Below are 12839 nucleotides of genomic sequence, written 5' to 3'. Positions count from 1 at the left end.
CTTTCCACTGGAATTTTGATTGGATAAAACTTACAGAAATCCAGTTAAGGCTCATGCATACCCTAAACCCATCAGCTCTGCACAGACTCCCCAGGCAGTGCCATTCACGACAGCCCCAAGCTGGAGAGAGCCCAGTGTCTATGTGCCATTTAAAGAAGATATTTTCATTTATTTATCTGGCTGCCCTGGATCCTAGTTGTGGCATGCAGGACCTTAGTTGTGGTATGTGGGATCTAGTTCCCCGACCAGGGATCAAACCTGGGCAGCCTGCCCTGGGAGCTCAGAGTCCCAGCCACTGGATCACCAGGGAAGTCCCTCTATGTGCCGTTTACTGGATAAATTGTTGTGTGTTCGTACAACGGCACACAACACAGCAACGCAAAGAAAGAGGCTGCCACTGTCTGAGACAACCAGGATGAGTCTTGCAAACATAATTTACATGAAAGAAGCCAGCCACACGCACACACACTGAATGATTCCGCCAAAGGTAAAAGACAGGAAAGTTGGAAAAGAGGACGCAGCCTCTCAAAAAAGTGAACCTAGAATTGTCATCTGACCCAGCATCTCCGCCTCTGGGTATTTACCGGAAGGAATAAAAGCAGGATCTTGAGGAGATGTTCACACAGAGTTCTTCGTAACAGCATCACCAAAAGGTAGAAACAACCCAGGGCCAGTGGCACCCTCTGCCTTCTATTTGTGGGGACGTCAAGCCCAGGCCTGGAGGAGCCGAGGCCTTGATGATTTGAGGCAAGGCTCAGATCGGCTCACCCGGCAGCTGAGTCCAGAGGACACAGTCAAGGACACCCCCTCCCGAGAGGATCCGAGGGGACACCTGAGGCCCTTCAGGTTCCTGGAGACACAGGGATGGGAGAAGCGAGCCTGCTGAGGGATCCTGTAACTTCCTTTTCTGCTGCAGTGAAGACAGGGACTCCCGGGCATGGAAGAACCATACCTGCCTGGACACACAGCCAAGAGCGAGAATCTGGCTCAGAGGCAATGCTCCCAAAGTCACCAGCAAGGTCACCTTCCTCCATGAAGCTGATTCACTCCCCTCCCTCCTGGGAAAGCTGAGTCCCTCATGCACTCCAGGTTCTCACTCAGCAGGACCGGCAGCTGGCCAGCCGTCCCTCCACTCCTGCCTGCAGACACCGGCAGAGATACCCGCTGTCCTGCGGCTGCTGGAGTTGGGGTAGCCGGGCAGACCCAGGCCCGGAGGCCCAGGGCTGCTGATGTGCTCTGAGCCCAGAGCACAGAGAAGCCGGCTCCTGTCCCTCATGTCCACCTGTTCCTTCCACATGGAGGCCCTCCTCCAAGGGTATGTTTCCTGCACAGCCACAGCTGTCTAGGGACCCGAAAAGAGGGTAGGAGAGGATGGTGACCGGACACCCCTGCCAGCCTGCCTGTGTTCCTGGTGGCTCCAAGGTCCCAAAGCAGCCAGCTGACTAATCACCTTCCGGGTGTCATCACCTTCCTGGACATGCATCCCAGGGAGGCGCTGCCCAAAGGCTGTATCAAAACACAGAGGAAGAACAGGTAGGAAACACAGGTGAGAGGTGGAGACCAGGGTGGCATCCAGGTCTGTGTGACCGGTAAGCAGCCACCCTCCCTGCTCACAGGGTTTTCACTGCGTCTGCTGCCCAAGGGAGGTGCCGGGAGAGCGGGTGTCAGACCGCCCTGCTTCTCGTCTATCTTCCAGTGCTGTTTCTCACCCGCAATGGCTGGAGAAGGCTGCCAGCACCTCACAGCTTGCACAAGGTGATGACCTCAAGGGACACAGGACAGCATCGCTGGGATAAAGCCACAGCCACCTCAGCAGACCCAAGGCTGGAGGACCAATGTCCCATCATGGACCCCTCACTGTGGCCCCAGCTCTGGAGGGTTCCATGGCCCCACCCTGCTCACCACTGGGCTCCCTGCTTCTCGTCTCAGGCTGGCTTTGCTGGCTTTCTCAGCGTTCTGGCCCTGACCAGAACACTGAGAAAGCAGAACTCTAGGTGTGCAGGTTCCCTACTGGTGCCCAGTGGATCAGGCTGCCATGTACCTCCCCCCACATACACATTCACCGCCAGGGCCACCAGACTCCTGCCCCTACCCGAGTCGATCTCACCACCAGCCCCACAGCCACCCAGGAGCCCAAGAGTTTGGTGGGCCAGGCTCAGGTCGGCTCCCCACTGGCCCTGCCAGGGGTCTCCAGCCCACTGTCCCCTGGCCTGCCTGGAGAACTCATGGTCCCTCAAAGACTGGAGAGTTTCCCAAAGAAAGAGTCACTACTTGTCAGATGTCCCCACTGCAGCTGCTGATGGCAGGTACCCCCCATGTGACCTCCACTTCCTGAGCACAGGGTGGGGTGGGGGCTGAATGAGTCTGGGACACAGTAACCCAGGAAGTGACTCTGATGGAATGGTGAGGAGGCCACTGTCTGTAAGCAGTTAGTAACCAGCGGAGCAGAGCCCCTCTCTGGAAATGCCCCCTGCTGGAAACACCCCAGGAGAAGTCTGCTGCCTTGCAGGGGGATCATCTGTCACCCAGATTGGCCCTCCTGCCCAAGCCCTCCAGGATCCGCCTCCTCTGACAGGCTGTGGGTGGGGGCCAGGACACCCCCCAGGCCCCAAGAGCCTCTGCATGGTCCAGCCAATGGCAAGAGGGAGAGGAAGCTCCTGGTTGGAACACCCTTCTGGGAGCCCAGGACAGGGCCTTGTTTCTGGTTGAAGACCAGCCTCTCTCTTGGGCCCCAGCTGGTAAGCTGAGCCCCCTCTGCAAAGAAGGGGTCAGTGGGACATCCACTCTGCCCACTATGCTGGGGACTGCGCCCCAGACTGACCCTCCTGTGGCAGAGACCATGGGCTTCACACCACTGTGTAGTCAGCACTGTGCCCAGCACCACACCCACCTCACGTAGACACACACACAAACACAGAGACACAGACACACACATATAGACATAGACACACGCACACAGACACACGCAAACATGCATAGACATAGACACACCAGAGAGACACAGACACACACCCACAGAGACACATAGACATAGACACACACATACACAGAGACACAGACACACACATATAGACATAGACACACACAGACACACGCAAACATGCATGGACATAGATACACCAGAGAGACACAGACACACACCCACAGAGACACATAGACATAGACACACACATACACAGAGACAAAGACACACACAGAGACACACAGATATACAAACATAAACACACATAGACAGACACGTATAGATACACACACGGAGACAGACACATAGATACAGACACACACAGTTACATGTAGACACACACACAGAGACACGCATAGACACTCACAGACACATATAGATACACACACAGACATACAGACACATACACAGACACACACAGACACACATAGACACATACACAGACACACACAGAGACACAGACACACACACAGACACACACACACAGAGACGTATAGACACAAACAGAGACATGCATAGACACACACAGACACATATAGATGCACACACATATAGACACGTACACACACATGGACATACACACTCTTCTGCCACCCACAGAGACACTCACAGCCTCCAGAGTCACTGACCACTAGGTGGCACATTAAACCTTCAGGTTTTGATTGTTAAACTCCTGCATCTAGATTATCATGGTGGAATAAAAATATAATAGAGCCTCATGTGTAATTTTACATGAAACAGTTAAAATTAATTTTAATACATCTTTGATTTACCCTGAAATAGCCCCCAAATTATCATTTCAACATATAATCAACATTAGGGATTATTAATGAAGTATTTTACCTTCTTTTTTTCTGCTGAGTCTTCAAAGTTCCCAGGTATGTTTTATGCTTACAGTGCATCTAAGTTCAGAACCTAAATCTTTATCAGAAATCATTGCTTATACTTAAATTTCAAAAGATCTATAGTCAAAAAAGATACTCATTTACCTGAATTGTTTCAAACATACTTAAAAGCTTTCAAAAACTGCACAAGTATCCGTTTAAGTTTTTAAAGGTAACTTAAAATCAGATTAACGTGCTGGGTGGCTGGGACTGGGTTTCAGAGGCCCTGTCTCCAGCCCCCACCTTCAGGTAGCCCACCTGGGTTAACAGCCGTGAGATGATGAGATGATGTTCTGAAGGGCATGCAAGGTGGGACAGGAGCAGATGCATGCCCTGCTGGCATAGAACCAATAGCAGAAAAGCCTCAGTGACCAGGCACTAGCTGGGTGACCTGGGCGGCCAACCCCACCCCTGCAGAGAGATGCCAGCTCAGATCCCAGGCCAAGGGATTGAAAGCCCTTGGAGTAGGCACAAAGAGGAGAAAGGACAGCAAGGGGACCTGGGGAGGGAGGGTGCCTGAATAGCAGCTGAGACGCCGGGTTGTGGGCGGAGAGTAGTCCCTAACAATACCTCCGTCCTAACCCTGAATCTGCAAACCTTGCTTGGCAAAGGGGTATGAGCTGTGAGATGGGAGATGAGCCTGGTAGTCTCCGGGGTTTAGAGCACCCTGGCTGGAGGCTCAGAGCCAGAGGAGACGTGTGATGCAAGCAGAGGCGGGAGCGATGTGGGGAAAGGGCCATGAGCCGTGGGGTGTGGCGCATCTGAAAGCCGGAAGCTTTTTCTGGATGGCGGGAAAAACCTCTGGGAGGATCTCCATCCTGCAGACACCGGAGGCAAGGAGACCAGGACTCTGGCCCCAGAGCTGTAAGGTGTGCTGCTCTTGGTCAGCTCAGGGACGGGTCATAGTAGCCGAGACTTGCCACCTCCCCGGGAGGAGCTGGGTGCTGCCAGCACCATGAAGTTGCGAGAAGCCATGGCTGCTTTCAAAGGTTTGATCAGTGCTTCTTAAATATTAGTGTGTGATGGGACAGTGACCCCAAGGCCACACCCTTCTGGGAAGCTTGTGGTCTTGTCCCCTGAGCTCTCCTACACCCCCACTTACTCCCCCACTGCACATATGGACAGACTGAGGCCCATGGTGCAACCCACGTGCCAGCCTGGTGGGCATGGACCATGGAGAAGCCCAGATGAGGCAATGCCTAGGGTTAGGGTCAGGCTGGTCAGGTCTGTCCTTTGTTCCCTGGACAGACCTACTGTGCTATGTAAAACTTCCCAGGGTTTCCCTCCTGGAGCATTTAGGAGTCTCCGTGGGATGATGGGGCTCACCTGTGTGTGCTGGAGTGACACCCACTCATGGGGACAGATGTCCCAGTCAGAGACAGAGGGAGCTGAGACAGGAGCCATGTTGCCTCCTCAACCAGAGAAGAGGAAGAGGGTGGCATGAATATTCAGATCAGTGATGTCTATGAACCTGAATAGCATCACTTGTGTCAGCAGGGCGGTGCAGGGGGCACTCAGAGAGCTCTGGACCTGACCCCACCCTGGGGGACTTCCAGCCTTACGCAAGCTGGCTGTCAACTATTTTTTCTGCTCTAAAGATTCGATTGCTACTGAACCCACTTTTGGTGTTTACCTGACTTCCAGGTGCTTACCCTGGGAGGTGGGGGAGGGCCTGGCTCCTGTGCACCTCTCAGTCATTCCAGGCAGTTGTGGGGGTTTGCTGTGCTTTCTGGAAAGAGTCCATATGCCTGAACTCACAGTTTCGCCCTGCACTTGTCACACAGGGCCAAGCCGCTTCTCTGACACACTGGCTCGTGTCCACAAGGACAGTCTGTGACACAGCGGTCCCACTGCCAGAGGGTCAGGAGAGGGTGCTATCAGAGGTTGCCAGGAGCCAGGCAGTCGGGAAAATTCTTTCTCAAACTGCCCCAAGGCAGAAACTTGCCTCCCTTTCTGGCCTGGTAATTTTCCAGAACTGAAATTTTCCTCTCAAGGGGCAGGAAGGACATGAAGCCACTGGCAGCTCAACCAGAAACATTTCCGACTGACCAGAAGTCATAACTGCCCAGAGAGGAGCCAGGACGTGACTCAGCAGAACAAGGGGGTGGGGGCAGGGGCGGAGGCAGCCTAGGGACCGCGGGGCACCCCCAGGTCTATGGAAGCTGGGGGGCCTGGCCACCCCTTACTTTTCAAACCATGTGCTCTCTGGCCATACGTTAGGGGCCCTGATGGGTGCAGAACAGTCTGGAGAAGGTGGTTCAAGTGAGCAAACACCCAGGACAGGGCCAAAGGCAGGAGAGGGGCTGAGGAGGTCACTACTCCTGTTCCCATCTCCTGCTCCCACAGTGGGAGCATCTGGGGGCAACAGGAGGATACGCCGGTGAAGGCTTCTCCCACTTGCCATGCGGGTAGACGGCTCTGTGTGCTGAGCTCTGCCCAGCTCCCCCTAGATGACCCCTGAACCAGACTCAAGCAGAAGGGAAGTCACGTGTCAGGCTGAGCCTGTGTCCGGGAATCCTGCTCTGCCCTCAGGGCATGGGGTAGGATGGGAGTGGAGGGCCCCCCGGAAAGTGACGTTCCAGTGGGCACCCTCAGGACTCAGCAAGTACAAGGTTCACCTGCCCCTCCTTCCCTGACCATCTGGGCCCCTGCACTGCCCCCTCCAAGGCCACTTGGGATGAAGCTCCCAGACCTTGGGCCTGCTGGTCATGGCAGCATAACCGTGTTGACTGATGTACTACTTTTGACCTGAGCTCAGCCCCAGAAGTGCTGGGAACAGACCCTCCCCACTTCTAGGCAACTTCTGCAATTCTGTATTTGGATATCTCTACGGGAAGCTCTTTGTTATTATCTATGTAATCACTATCCAAAAAGGGAAATACCCATTCAAACCACACTTTGCCAGTTTCACCAGAAAGACCAGATAAAGCCGGAACTTGCATGAAAGGATGGAGCGAGGCTTCCTTCAAGACAGAGGAAGTGGGCATCACATCCTCCGGTGTCCAGAGGGGCTATACTGTCCCCACTCTCTAGCATCAGCAAGGAACAAGTGGGGATGACACAGACTGTGTCCCCAAGTCCCCCAGTCCCTGTGGCCACCGGGAGTTTCAGGTTGGCCTGAACAGAAGCCAAAGCCAATCAAGTCCACGCAGGTCAGCGGAGCCCTGGGTGTGCTCCCAGAATCCCCTGTGGGGAGGCCCCCTTTCACTTTCTTCCCCAGAAATGAGGGCGAAGAAAACATAAATGCAAATCCCTGTTTCACTAACTCAGTTATCATAATAAACCATCTCCCTCCCTGGCGGCTCAGATGGTAAAGAGTCTGCCTGCAATGCAGGAGACCCAGGTTTGATCCCTGGGTTGGGAAGATCCCCTGGAGAAGGGAATAGCAACCTACTCCAGTCTCCTTGCCTGGAGAATCCCCTGGACAAAGGAATCTGGTAGGCTACAGTCCATGGGGTTGCAAAGAATTAGACACAACTGTGCAATTAACACTTCTTTTCCATGTCCAGGCAGCTGCCTATGAGTTAGAAGAGAAGCTGAGAAAGTGCCTTAAGAGGAGGACCCTCAGCCTGGGGTCACAGTCTGGGGTGGACACTGGAAGCTCGTGCAGGGGCAGCAGCTGGGCCCCGAGAGCGAGCGCTCTCCTTGACTGTCGCCCTCGGAAGAACTCTGCTCCATGGGCCTGCAGGCTGAAATTTCCACTGTTTTCCATCCTTCAGTTAATATGTTGCCCTGAACAAGACAGAACAAGTAGGACACAGAAAAGCCCTCCCTGAGGCCGCCTTCCTGCCCTGTAGGACTGCAGCTGCTGGGATCCATTTCCTGCTCGAGAGAGCAGTGCCAAGGATAGGAGTGGGGGTGACTGCCCACAGGCCGGCTCAAAGGCCACCCAGGGTCAGAAGACAGACAGGTTGGTCTCCGTGAAATGGGAGCAACCTCACCTGAAGGAGGTGGTGGAGCTTCACTGGCAGTACCCTGCTGCCCCCCGGGGCCAGTTCCTCACAGCCCACACTTCATACCCCCAGGGCTTTGCACAATGAGGCAGCTCATGTGCCAGGGTCGGGGGCTGGGGCCGGGGTGGGGGGGCACGGGTACAGCTCAGAGCTGGATCCAGGGTGTGGGATGAGGAGCCCAGGGGAAGATGGGATAGCAGGTGACTTAGCAAACAGTAGGCAGCCCTGCTCCCTGCAGCCTGGCCTTTTCTGGGTGCCCTCCTCTCCTTGGTCAAGACAGCTCGGGGCCCACTGAGGCCTCAGACCAGGAGCAGGGTTCTCTGGGTAGAAGGACACCTGGGGAGAGGTCAGAGGCCTTCACATGGGGTTCTCGGTGCCCCCTCCTCCTCTGTGCCCCTTTCTTCTGTTGGCCGCTCCCTCCCGGGCCCCTCCCAGCTGAGGGGCCCAGGGGGCCAGGCCCCACATATGTGCCACCTAATTTCCACAGATGAGGGCCCATTTCTCACATCCAGGCCTCACTGTCCCTGAAACTCAGAGCACCACCAACACCACCATTGACCACACATCACTCACTACAGTTTGCCAGAGCCAGGGGGGAGTCTCTTTAGAAGTGGGGCCCAGAAGGCAAGGACACCCCCAAGACAGCGCTTCTGTCACTGTGAGCAGAGCCTGGATAGAAGGCAATTAACACCTCCCAGGCCATGTAGAGACATAATTAATGAAGGTTATGAGGAAAATATTTATTGAACACTTGGTTTTTTCCAGTTCCCTGATTTGAGGCAACCGGCTATGAGTCACTTGTCATCCAGAGTTGAGTTAATCAGACTGGGCAGCCCCCACCTCGCTCAGCCAACTGTGGAGCCTGCCCTCTGGGGCCCCGGCCTGCACAGATGCCCCACAGCGGCTCCATCCTATGGACAGGCACGGTTGTCTATGCTTCACCCACTGATGAACACTTCAGTTGCTTCCATCTCTTGGCAGTTGTGAATAGTGCTGCTGTGAATGTGAGTGTGCAAATATCTTCTCAAATCTCTGCTTTCAATTCTCTCGGGGATAGTATCCCCAAGAGAATTGCAGGATCATATGGCAATTCTGTTTTAAGAGGGGTTTTTTTTGCACAATTGCCAGCCTCTTTTCCACAGCGACTGCACCATTTTACATTCTCACCAGCAATGCATGCCAGCGGACTTTTTGAAAAGCCCCCAGAGGGTAGGGAAGGGGGTGGGTGTGCTCTTGAGAAATGCTGACATGAATTCCCTGGAAATGCTGCCCTGGGGCCTCCCCCTGCGGCCCCGACCCACATGGGAGCCCGGGACCCGAGTCACTTGCAAACACGCAGGGGACAGGAGCAGGAAATAGCCTGAACCAGAGTGGGCCCAGCTCTGAGGAGGTTCAAGGCTGGTGGTGGGGCTGGGGGGCTTCCAGGGGCAGAGAACGGTTTGGCCTACTGGTGGGAGAGGAGTGCTGCCTCAGGGCTGGATCCTCAGAGCAGCCCAGGCACCCTCAGCCCAGCACAGGGGAGCAGCCGGAAAAAGGGTCCTGATCGAGCAAGGGAGGGATGGGGAGGTGGGGGAGAGGGGCTGTGGGTTTGAGGACCAAGGGCTGGAAGGAGCCCAGCCCCTACCTCAGTGGGTGGTGTGTGGACTGCACCCACAGCTGGATCTCACCTGTGACTGGGGCCTGGATGGGAGGAGAGGGGCCATCCAGGGAGCTGGCACAGCCTTGGGGAGACACCCCCACCTCGAAAACATGGTGTCTGGGGACTGGGCGAAGCCCTCCTGCACTGACTCCTTTCCCTTGTGGCTTCCCGTGTGCTGAGCTGGGGGTGCCTGGGCCCCCTTTGAGAACCCAGCACACCCAGTAGATGAGGGTGGGGGTGTCTGGGAATTCAGCACCCGTTGCCCCCAATACCCAGGGCTGACAGTGGGTGCCCTTCCCTACCTTTTGCTAAAATAGGTGCCAGGCCGTAGGGGTGCAGCCATCAGGTACCTCACTCTGCGGCATCTGGGCAGCATGGACATCGTCCGGTGACAAGGACCTCGCTCCCCATGTGACACTGGAAGTGGCCGTCACCAGTCAGGACCGGAGAGACCATGGGTGCAGGCACACAGCCACCATGCTCAAGCCAAGAGTGAATGGTTCTCCTTTTAAAATATTCTGTAATAGGGCTTCCCTATTCAATGGTTCAATGTTTAGGAGTCACCTTGCAACGCAGAGGACACCGGTTCAGCCCCTGGTCTGGGAAGATCCCACACGCAGCAGAGCAGCTAAGCCTGCGAGATGCAACAGATGCAACTACTGAAGCCTGTGTGCCCTAAGAGCCCACGCTCTGCAACAAGAGAAGCCACCGCTGAGAGGCCCGTGCACCACAACTAGAGAAAAGCCCGTGCGAAGCAACAAAGATCCACCACAGCCAATAAATACATGTCTTAAACATCCTTTAATATTGTTATGATGTCGATCTTGCAATAAATAAAATTCCTGTGACAAACAGAGGAGGCAGAGGGAGCGATAGACACAGAGACCCAGAGAGCCGAGGCGAGGATAAAGCCTGGGGGGGCGGGGGCAGAAAGTCAGTGAGCCTGGGGAGGGAGCAAAAGGAGTTGGGCCTCAGGAGGGACGTGGGACATCCTGGCCCAGGGTCTGGGGTCTCTGGGAGCCCTGGCAGTTGGACGCTGGGAAGGACAGGGCAGGACAATGCATAGGGTGTAGACAGCAACCAGAAGGGGTAGATAATCTTGATGAAATGCAGGGGCCCATGTGCACTGGCGCCCCGCACTGTCCCTGAGCTGGCACTGCACAAAGACACACAGACCTGGCCCAGGGACCCATGGGGATAGCAGCAGAGATGACGGGCCAGGTGCAGAACAGGGAACAGGAAGAGTGAACGACTCAAGAGATGGTTCTGAGAAGTGGGTGTGGGCAGAGGGGCCCAGCTCTCTTGAGCAGATTCACTGAGATGAGGACTCGGGCAGGGAGCAGGTGAGGGCTGCAGGAGGGGGTCCTGGGCCATGACCCTGTCTGGGGAGCAACAGGGAGAGGCCCAAGAGGACACCTCCTGGGATCACAGGGCTCGTGGGGAGAAGCTGGAGGAAGCCTGGTGGGGAAACGGGGTTGGAGCACGGGGACAGAGGGAAGCAGCCCTGGATCACAGCAGCGCCAGGGCCTGAGGCAGAGAGGTATGACAGAGGACACCCAGTGGTGAGGCTTTGGACGGCGGGGGATGCATTCCCCAGAGATGCTGCTGCAGGGGCCTCGGCTGAACTAGGTGAGTGGTTGGGGACTGGGGGGCTGGATGGAGCCGAGGGCAGCAGGGGCAGTGTGGGGGAGGGGTCTGCACAAGAGGAGGATGGGGTGACCCGGCCACAGTTGCCGAGGTGCTCGGGTTCAGAGGTGACCTCATTAGCCCAGCCAGGAGCAGCTGGAAGGGTTTGGGGGGTTGAGAGGCGTGGCTGCAGAGGGGGGTCCGGCAGGCCTGGCCCCCACCTGAGTGGAGGGGGAGGCTGCAGGGGGGAAGACAGGCGGGAGGCAGGGGTGCCTCTGCCGGCCTTGCTGAGCCCGGAGGAGACCCATAGGGCCTGCACACATGGGAACCCCCGGGGCCCCCAGAGCCACAAGTTGCCCCACTTCCTGCTGTGGATCAGGACATCTGGGATCCAGAAATTGACCAGGCTCTTCAAATCCCCTCAGGGACTCCGTGTTCCTGGGGTTTAATAGAACATTCAGGCCTCTCAGCGAGCCAGAAAATCGCATGTGTACCCTGGAATAAGAAAATATTCTCCTAGGTGGGAGAGGGCCAGCTCCTCTGCAGGGCACTGGCCATGGGCCACATGGCTGCAGAGGGTTTGGACAGACCTTCTCACCACTAAGGGGCTTTAGATGTAGTTCACTCTCCCTGAGCACTCACTTGAACCCGCCCGCCCACTGGATGGGCTGTTCAGATCAGAGCAAGTCGGTACAAGCTGAACAGGGTCCAGGTGGCTGCCAGGCTTTCTGGGCTCCACAGACGGCAGAAGGAAGCGCTCCCCAGAAGGAAGCGCAGGACCTGGAGACAGCCCCCTTATATGCCCTGGGCACTGTCTCCTGATTCCGCACCCCCCAGTAGCCCTTTCAGTAGCCTCAGCCTGACCCCAGGAGCTTGGAGAGGGCCAGGTTGGTCACTCTACCCCCAAGCGAAGCTCCTCAGGGACCCCACACACCTCAGGCAGACCCAAGTCTCAGCTGGTCGCCAGGAGGGTCACCCACAGGCCCAAGGGTCTTCTCCCTGGTGGCAGTCCCTGCTTTCCTAACGCAGGCCCTTCTCTGCTCCAATGCAGCGGCTCTGTCTCCTCACAAACTTCACCCCTCCGAGGAGTCAGACCCCACCAGGGCCTGGCAGACCTGCCGTGGCATCCACAGCACCTGCCTGGCTCTCCATCTCCACCGGCAGACTCATCTGCCCCTGCTGGCCCAGAGCCACGGTTGGCCCTCCTTTCTGGCTGATGCAGAGCCACGTCATATCCTCTTTAAGGCCACAACCCACGGACTTGTCAGGACCCTGGAGGCAATCGTCCCAGAGGGGGCGTCTCCCACCCAGCAACCCCCCAGCACCCTGAGAATGGCTGCAGGGCAGTGGCTGCTGCACTGTCTCAGCTCCATTGCTGAGCTGGAGCCCCAGGTGGTGGGCTTCTCAGTGGGGAGTCTGTCTCTCTTCTGGTGATGGGAGGGGTGACTGTCGGGCCTTGGCACCTATCAGTCAGATGCAGCAGGGCAGTCTAGGATGTCTAGCTGCAGCTGATCCTCTGATAGTTGGAAAGGTCCTAGATGGGGGAGGAAGATGTATCAAGGGCTCAGGCCACTATTTGCCCTGGCTTGGCCAGTCCTGGTGACTCAGTGAGCAGTAGGCAGGAAGGGGCCATCTCTGGTCATAGTTCTGGGACTCTGATAAGACCATCCTGAGCAGAGGAGACACTGGGGACCTCATAATGGAACCCAGAAATACGTCAGCTTCCAGGAGTGAAGAAGAGGGAAGACAGGAGGTGTGGTCCTGGAGGACTTCCT

General features: G+C 56.2%; 1 long non-coding RNA gene across 2 annotated transcripts; it reads left to right on the top strand.

Annotated features, from left to right (window-relative positions):
* Positions 1–4684: 4684 nt before the first annotated feature.
* On the top strand, positions 4685–10223 carry LOC133044410 (uncharacterized). Of its 2 annotated transcripts, none has more exons than XR_009689930.1 (3): positions 4685–4835; positions 8565–8803; positions 9756–10223. It is a non-coding gene; the product is annotated as an uncharacterized LOC133044410 (long non-coding RNA). The 2 variants fall into 2 exon arrangements; XR_009689931.1 differs by lacking the exon at positions 4685–4835 and adding an exon at positions 7487–7756.
* Positions 10224–12839: the final 2616 nt, after the last annotated feature.

This window comes from Dama dama, chromosome 23 (genome assembly GCF_033118175.1).
Source record: "Dama dama isolate Ldn47 chromosome 23, ASM3311817v1, whole genome shotgun sequence".
Lineage (NCBI taxonomy): Eukaryota > Metazoa > Chordata > Mammalia > Artiodactyla > Cervidae > Dama > Dama dama.
This window is presented reverse-complemented; position numbering and strand designations above follow the sequence as displayed.